Source organism: Triticum aestivum, chromosome 2A (assembly GCF_018294505.1).
Source record: "Triticum aestivum cultivar Chinese Spring chromosome 2A, IWGSC CS RefSeq v2.1, whole genome shotgun sequence".
Lineage (NCBI taxonomy): Eukaryota > Viridiplantae > Streptophyta > Magnoliopsida > Poales > Poaceae > Triticum > Triticum aestivum.
In genome coordinates, this window is record NC_057797.1 from 95,977,557 (window position 1) to 95,987,122 (window position 9,566).

Below are 9,566 nucleotides of genomic sequence, written 5' to 3' on the forward strand. Positions count from 1 at the left end.
TGGGGCGACATATGCCAACAGATGGCTTATCATGGTGGGGGCGAGTAGAACGTCGCTGGTGCCTAGAAACGGGATGAGGCGAAGACATGCACGCCGGCGAATCTTACCCAGCTTCAGGACTCTCCGAGGAGATAACACCCCTACTGCTGCTCTGCGGGGTCTCCGCATGATCACTATGGCCAAGTGTTTACACGGTTGCTCCTTGAACTGTTTTCGGTGGTAGAAGGGGGCAAGGCTAGCTCTCTCCTTTTATCTGGTCTGATCTAGAACTACTGGTGTCCAACCCTTTGCATGGGTGCCCTGGGGGGTTTATATAGGCCTACCCCCCAGGGGTACAATGGTAATTAGACTAGGCACGGGCCCAGCCATCAGTGCCTCCGACCTCCGACTTCTCCGCCAACTGCTGGGGCCCGCCGATTGGTGGGCCCCGCTGACTGGTCTGGTATGGAGCCGACAGGCCGCGTCCGCCGCGGGCGGGTCTTACCGGCTGCTGATTACTGTAGCCGTGCTCCTGATGACGCAGGCTTGGTCATGGGGTCATGGCAATAGCCCCGCCGCCTGGCGGGCGATCACTATGGCCACTCCCCATCTCATCTTGATTAATGGCGCGTGGGCCCCGGGTGTGGGCTCGGCCGACTTCCCCGGGCCGACTCCCGATGGGTCCGACTGGCGGTTCTCCTGCTGTCTCCCGAGGTCTCGCTGGCTGGTGGGCCCTAATGCTTCCAGGCCGTACAGACAAGCCGTCGTGGGCACAGGGCTCGGTACTGTGGTGCTGACGTCAGGGCCGGCCGGGCAACAGCGCCACGCCGCACGAAGATCTTCCTGAGTACGGCGTGCTGTGGCCATGCCCGCCCTGGGTCAGGGGCGGGGAGTGGGCTTCACTGTAGCCATGCCCCTACCCCGTCCCCTTCGATGAGGTCATGATTCGTTGGAGTCGCCGGCCGACTCCCCAACGCCGGCTCCTCTGGAAGTTGTCCCTGGGACTCGGCCGTGGGCGGGCAGTCGGCCGCCCTGCTGTCGACTCCTCAGGAGGCGGCTCTTCGTCCCGGAGTCTTGAGGGGCGCAGCCTGCCCCGATGTCTTGAAAGGTTATGGGACTCAGTTTGGCCTACCCGTGGCCCATTACTCCGACACGAACTCTCAATGAAAGCACCAATGTCAGTGTCAAAACCGGCGGATCTCGAGTAGGGGGTCCCGAACTGTGCGTCTAGGCCGGATGGTAACAGGAGGCAAGGGACACGAAGTTTTACCCATGTTCGGGCCCTCTCGACGGAGGTAAAACCCTACGTCCTGCTTGATTAATATTGATGATATGGATAGTACAAGAGTAGATCTACCACGAGATTGGAGAGGCTAAACCCTAGAAGCTAGCCTATGGTATGATTGTTGTTCTGTATGTTGTCCTACGGACTAAAACCCTCCGGTTTATATAGACACCGGAGAGGGTTAGGGTTACACAAAGTCGGTTACAATGGTAGGAGATCCACATATCCGTATCGCCAACCTTGCCTTCCACGCCATGGAAAGTCCCTCCCGGACACGGGACAAAGTCTTCAATCTTGTATCTTCATAGTCCGGCTGAAGGTATAGTCCAGCCATCTGTACACCCCTAATCCAGGACTCCCTCACATGGTATTCAAGAATAGTAAAAACTTTCTTATGAGTGTGTTGAATGCTATGAGAAGTTTGATGCTTGATAATTGTTTTGAGATATGAAGATGGTGATATTAAAGTTGTGCTAGTTGAGTAGTTCTGGATTTGAGAAATACTTGTGTTAAAGTTTGTGATTCCCGTAGCATGCACGTATGGTGAACCGTTATGTGATGAAGTCGGAGCATGATTTATTTTTTGATTGTCTTCCTTATGAGTGGCGGTCGGGGACGAGCGATGGTCTTTTCCTACCAATCTATCCCCCTAGGAGCATGCGGGTAATACTTTGCTTTGATAACTTGTAGATTTTTGCAATAAGTATATGAGTTCTTTATGACTAATGTTGAGTCCATGGATTATACACACTTTTCTTCCTTCCACCATTGCTAGCCTCTCTAAATACCGCACACCTTTCGCCGGTATCATACACCCACCATATACCTTCCTCAAAACAGCCACCATACCTACCTATTATGGCATTTCCATAGCCATTCCGAGATATATTGCCATGCAACTTTCCGCCGTTCCGTTTATTATGACACACTCAATCATTGTCATATTTCTTAGCATGATCATGTAGTTGATATCGTATTTGTGGAAAAGCCACCATTCATAATTCTTTCATACATGTCACTCTTGATTCATTGCATATCCCGATACACCGTCGGAGGCATTCATATAGAGTCATATTTTGTTCTAAGTATCGAGTTGTAATTATTGAGTTGTAAGAAAATAAAAGTGTGATGATCATCATTATTAGAGCATTGTCCCAGTGAGGAAAGGATGATGGAGACTATGATTCCCCCACAAGTCGGGATGAGACTCCGGACAAAAAATAAAATTAAAAAAAATGAGAGAAAAAGAGAGAAGGGACAATGTTACTATCCTTTTACCACACTTGTGCTTCAAAGTAGCACCATGACCTTCATATTAGAGAGTCTCTCATTTCGTCAATTTCATATACTAGTGGGAATTTTTCATTATAGAACTTGTCTTGTATATTCCAATGATGGGCTTCCTCAAAATGCCCTAGGTCTTCATGAGCAAGCAAGTTGGATGCACACCCACTTAGTTCCTTTTGTTGAGCTTTCATATACTTATAGCTCTAGTGCATCCGTTGCATGGCAATCCCTACTCACTCACATTGATATCTATTGATGGGCATCTCCATAGCCCGTTGATACGCCTAGTTGATGTGGGACTATCTTCTCCCCTTTTGTCTTCTCCACAACCACCATTCTATTCCACATATAGTGCTATATCCATGGCTCACGCTCATGTATTGCATGAAGATTGAAAAAGTTTGAGAATGTCAAAAGTATGAAACAATTGCTTGGCTTGTCATCGGGGTTGTGCATGATTTAAATAATTTGTGTGATGAAGATAGAGCATAGACATACTATATGATTTTGTAGGGATAACTTTCTTTGGCCATGTTATTTTTAGAAGACATGATTGCTTTGTTAGTATGCTTCAAGTATTATTATTTTTATGTCAATATTAAACTTTTATCTTGAATCTTTCGGATCTGAATATTCATACCACAATTAAGAAGAATTACAATAAAATTATGCCAAGTAGCACTTCACATCAAAAATTATCATTTTTATCATTTACCTACTCGAGGACGAGCAGGAATTAAGCTTGGGGATGCTTGATACGTCTCCAACGTATCTATAATTTTTGATTGCTCCATGCTATATTATCTACTGTTTTGGACATTATTGGGCTTTATTATCCACTTTTATATTATTTTTGGGACTAACCTATTAACCGGAGGCCCAGCCCAGAATTGCTGTTTTTTTGCCTATTTTAGGGTTTTGAAGAAAAGGAATATCAAACGGAGTCCAAACGGAATGAAACCTTCGGGAACGTGACTTTCTCACCGAACATGATCTAGGAGACTTGGACCCTACGTCAAGAAATAAAGGAGGAGGCCATGAGGTAGGGGGCGCGCCTACCCCCCCAGGCACGCCCTCCACCCTCGTGGGCCCCCTGTTGCTCCACCGATGTACTCCTTCCTCCTATATATACATACGTACCCCCAAACGATCAGATACGGAGCCAAAACCCTAATTCCACCACTGTAACTTTCTGTATCCACGAGATCCCATCTTGGGGCCTGTTCTAGAGCTCCGCCGGACGGGGCATCGATCACGGAGGGCTTCTACATCAACACCATAGCCTCTCCGATGAAGTGTGAGTAGTTTACCTCAGACCTTCGGGTCCATAGTTATTAGCTAGATGGCTTCTTCTCTCTTTTTGGATCTCAATACAATGTTCTCCCCCTCTCTTGTGGAGATCTCTTCAATGTAATCTTCTTTTTGCGGTATGTTTGTCGAGATCTGATGAATTGTGGGTTTATGATCAAGATTATCTATGAACAATATTTGAATCTTCTCTGAATTCTTTTATGTATGATTGGTTATCTTTGCAAGTCTCTTCGAATTATCAGTTTGGTTTGGCCTACTAGATTGATCTTTCTTGCAATGGGAGAAGTGCTTAGCTTTGGGTTCAATCTTGCGGTGCCCTTTCCCAGTGACAGTAGGGGCAGCAAGGCACGTATTGTATTGTTGCCATCAAGGATAACAAGATGGTTTTTTATCATATTGCATGAATTTATCCCTCTACATCATGTCATCTTGCTTAAGGTGTTACTCTGTTTTCATGAACTTAATACTCTAGATGCATGCTAGATAGCGGTCGATGAGTGGAGTAATAGTAGTAGATGCAGGCAGGAGTCGGTCTACTTGTCTCGGATGTGATGCCTATATACATGATCATACCTAGATATTCTCATAACTATGCTCAATTCTATCAATTGCTCAACAGTAATTCGTTCACCCACTGTAAAATACTTATGCTCTTGAGAGAAGCCACTAGTGAAACCTATGGCCCCCGGGTCTATCTTCATCTTATTAATTGTCAGGACCCCGACTCAATGCCACATCGATCTAGCATGTAACACCTCATATCACTTTGCGGCCTCACGCACGGTATTCCCACGGGTGTCGCCTTACCTTTGCCCGGGACCGTTTGCGCCTTTTGGCACACGTATATGACAGTGTCGCTAGCATCCATATGATAATGAGCCCGGGCTGACATGGCTAGTCGTAAACCCAAAGTGGCACTAACTTACAGGGACAGGCATCCATGACCCAGCATCGAACGTGTCGGTCATCAGCGAGTGAAACCAGGCTGTAGCACTGGGCTAGCAGGACTCCGGTGAACCGGGCTGTAGCGGGCTAACAGGACTCCGGTATTCATCGCGTGACATTTCCCCGAAGGGACAGACACAGGAACGAAGAAGGACACATGCCGGCCAGCCTAAGTGATCCGGAGCAGTAGCAAGCTACCATGGCTCGGTGGAGACACTAGGAGACATTTCCCCGTAAGAGAGGCTACTAAAGATAAACAACTAGATGGTCAGATACCACACATACCAAGCATTTCAATAACATACACACAATATGCTCGATATGTGCAATACAACATGGCATCACAACATGACTCTACGACTCAAGTAATTTATTCAATAGGCTCCGAGGAGCGAGATATTACAAACATGGGTCTCATGACCCAACAATCAGAGCATACAAATCAAAACACAAGCGGAGGCTAGCATGTCTGGGTACAGACATCTATAACTGAAAAAGGCTGAGAAGCCTGACTATCTATCAGATCCTGCCGAGGGCACAAGATCGTAGCTGAGGTAACAAGCTAAACGTCGAAGTCCACGCGGAACTACTAGCGAGACCGAAGTCTCACTGCAAAAACATAAATAGGCAAACGTGAGTACAAATGTACCCAGCAAGACTTACATCAGAACTAACTACATATGCTTCATTATCAACAAAGGGGATGGTGGGGTTTAACTGCAGCAAGCCAGCTTTGACTCGGTGGCTATCCTGAACTACGACTGCAAGTAACTCTTTTGAGGTGGCGCACACGAGTCCACATATTCACCATATCAATACACCACTATGGATCCGCTCCCGTCTCCCTGCGAGAACGCCATCCATAGCACTCACGCTTATCTTGCGTATTTTAGAGTATCCACTTTCACTTGTCTATGAACTGATATAAGCAACCCAGAAGTCCTTTACCGCGGACACGGCTATTCGAATAGATGATATTAACCCTGGAGGGGTGTACTTCTTCATACATGTTTCCACCACTTAGCGTCTGCACACGACATGTGCTCGGCAGACTTCAAGCGAAAGCCGACGTGGGTGTAGACCACGACCTACCTAAACACTCAAGTCTCTAGTCTAGGTTTATCGCCTATTCGGGTTCCATCCATGAGGAGATCCGGCCGGAGTTTCGCTCACAGCCCCAAACAATGTGAACAGGGTTCTGTGACACCAAACGGGCGCCCGGTATACCCGGCCACGTGCCTACCGCATCACAGCCCACCCCTACGGTCAGCGCTGTCCACGGCCTCCAGCATACTACAAACACCAGAAACTACTTGCAACTCCTGGACAGAGGACAAGGGTGAATAAGAAGTCGAGCGGGGTCATATTTCAGGGCCCAATGCATGGTAGTAGCTGAATCATGGATCACAAACACAGAACTCAGTTCCCGAGGACGGCTGCAATGAGACAACCCACCATGTACTCCTACACGGCCTCTCACCGCTACCTTTACCAAATCGTGTTCACACACTTAGCTCACACACAGTAGGACATGTTCACACGCCTCTGATTCATCCCCGATGAATCAGACCTGACTCAACTCTAAGCAGTAGCAGGCATGACAAACAAACATGAATGAGTAGGCACAACAGGGCTCAAACAACTCCTACTCATGCTAGTGGGTTTCATCTAATTACTGTGGAATGACAGGTCATGCAGAGGATAAAGGGGTTCAGCTACCGCAACAAGTAACAGATAAATCGGTGTTGTCCTAATGCATTAAAAGAGAGCAGGAGCGAGAGAGTAGGATTGTATCGGAATGAACAAGGGGGTTTTGCTTGCCTGGCACTTCTGAAGATAACATTGAGTCTTCATCAGTGTCAACGATCACATCGTCGGTATCGCGTCTATCGAGAGGGGACAAATACCGGCAACACAGAAAGGAACACAATCAATGCAATGCACAATATGATGCATGCTCATGACATGGCAATATGAATGTGTTTTGGGCTAATGCAACTAGCAACGGATTAAATGAAGTTGGTTTGAATACAAGATTCAAATTCAAACTCCATATGTGATTATTCAAATGCCATTCACTTCATTTGCCCTAAACAGTAGTGATAAGTTGTTCTAACATGCATGAAAATGGTACAGATGGATTCCTTGAATTTTTCTGATAATTTTTCATATATAATTTATTTAATTTGGAGTTACGGTTAATTTTCTATGATTTATTGAAGTTTATACAATTTTCTGGAATTATAAATCATTTCCTAATTTATTTAATTCCAGAAATACTTTACTGCGTCAGCATGACGTCGGCATGACGTCAGCAAGTCAACAGGGGCCGGTCAGGGTCAAACCTGACGTGTGGGGTCCACACGTCAGTGACACAGGGGCTAATCCCGCGTTGACTCGGGCTTTGACCCGCTACGGGGCCCACTGTCAGTGTCTGTTAGTCTAACTAATTTTAGTTAACACTAATCCTAACCTATTTAACAGGCCGGCCCCACCTGTCATGGACACAGGGGAGGGTCCCGTCGGGGTCAAGTGGTCAACCCCACCGGCGGCTTGACGCCGGCGAGGCCAGCCGCGGTGGCGAGCCTCGAGTTTTGCCCACAGGGCTCGGTTTGGCGCGCGGAGCACAGCTTCGGGATGCGGACGCTCGTCCGCATCCAACTGTGGTGGTGGCGCGGCCGGGAAGTGGCCGGAGTGGTGCCGGCGACGAGCTCGGCGGCGGCCGAAGCTCGGGTGCAAGTGGGGATGGGGCTGCGGTGCGCAAACAAGCGCGGCAAAGTGCTACGGAGGCTCTGCGCGATGCGGGGAGCGCGTTGGGCGCATGCCCGGGACCAAATGGTCACCGGAGCATCACCGGCGACGGGTGCGGCGGCGGCGAAGGTTCGGCCATGGCGGGGCTACAGCGTAGAGAGCGGGCGCGACCAGGGGAGAAGGGGGAGATGATGCGGGTGCTCACAGCGCGTCCGATGGCGTCGTCGGCGAGGTCGGGGGCGGTCGGGTTGCTGCGAATCGACGACAACGGCTGTCGGTGCAGAGGACGAAGGCAACAACGATGACGACGCTGCGGGGTGCTCCGGCGTTGTTTGTCTCAGCAAAGATGAAGGGCAGGTCATGGCGGAGCTCCTGGACCGCTCGAGAGGACGAGGGGGAGGCGATAGCCGCGGTGGTGCTCGTCGGTAGCGTCGGCGCGGTCCGGTGAGGTGGGGAACAGCGAGGGAGAGAGAGCCAGGGAAGGGGAAAGAGCTCCAGGGAAGAGAGGAAGGGCTGGACGGCTCCGAGCGGCTGTGTGGCGTCTTCAGAGGAGTCGGGGCAGCTGCCACGGCGAAGCAGGAGGTGGCCGGAGCTCTTCGGGCGCGCGCCACGCCTCGCCTCTGCCTACTGGCAGAGGAAGAAGAGGACAAGGGGGGAGGAGGTGGGCTGGGCCAGCGGGAGGAGCTGGGCCGGCTACAGGTAAGTGGCCCAGGTGGGCTGCAGGTAAAGTTTCCCTCCCTCTCTCTGTTTTTCCTATTTTACTTCTGTTTTCTATTTTCTGTAGTTTGTTTTGATTTAGTTTAGCAACTAAATCATTTAAATAAATTCTGTAGATTTTTAATTGGCTTGCTAAAATATATACAAAGCCACTCACAAACTTCCAGAATTATTGGAGTCATATTTAATATATATTAAATATAAATCCAAAGCAAATAGTTATTGGATTAAATCAAATGACCAAAATAATTATCTCTGTGACTCCAAAAATATTGGTTTAAATTTTACCTCTCACCAATATTTCCATGGAATAATAGGAACATTTTTTTGGACACATTTGAGAAGATTTAATTGTTGGTTATTTTTAGAGGTTTCTGAGGCTTTGAAAAATCCTCAATTCAAATTTCATTTGAAATAAAACATGATGCTCACAAGAGGTCTAGCCTAGTGCATTACCAGAAGCTAGGGATGTGACAACTCACCCCCACTAAACAAGAATCTCGTCTCGAGATTCAAGCGTAGGGTAAAGTGAAGGGTAAACGCAACTAGTATAATCTTCACGATCCAGGGTGCACTTCAGTTGAACGTTGATTCATTCACCATCATTGTCTTGATGTCTTGCTCTGAGAAATCCTGCCAACATGACATGGAGGGAAGAAGGAGACTCTAGAAGGGTCGATCTTCTCGAAGATCGAACAACTCACGGAATGAGACATAGGACCATCTCTCGGGTTGAGACACGAGATACACATCAAGAGGGGTGGAAAGAAACGGATGACGAAGGTTCACTAGGTAGACAACAATTTCACGCTTAAGAAGGTGGTAATCGATTGTCAACGTAGCGAGGAGTTGAGTTGCCATGAAACCACAACGAGATACCTTCGGAACCGTGACTCGTAGATATCTCCCCTTAAGTGGCAAAAAGAATTACCTTTGATTCAGAGATCATTGAAACTCTTTAAACCAGCCTAAGACAATTCTCGAGCGATCGTTTGGAGGGGGTCAGTAGAATGGCATACTCAGACTTGGATGATGTGGATTACCTTGTTGAAGACAACGCAATGGATGAATTTGCTTATCACCGGAAATGGAAGAGACCCATGGTAGAATGGCACATTGGCGGTGCAAGCTGGGAACAAAATGCAAATGATGGGAATGATTCTGGTAACTGAGGAAGAACCCAACAATAAAGAGTGAATTCACTGGTTGAAAAGGTCATAGCATTGCCGAGGAAACTAAGAGGAATCCTAGTTAGAGCCGATGGTAACACGTAGCGCTTGTATGTGCTTTC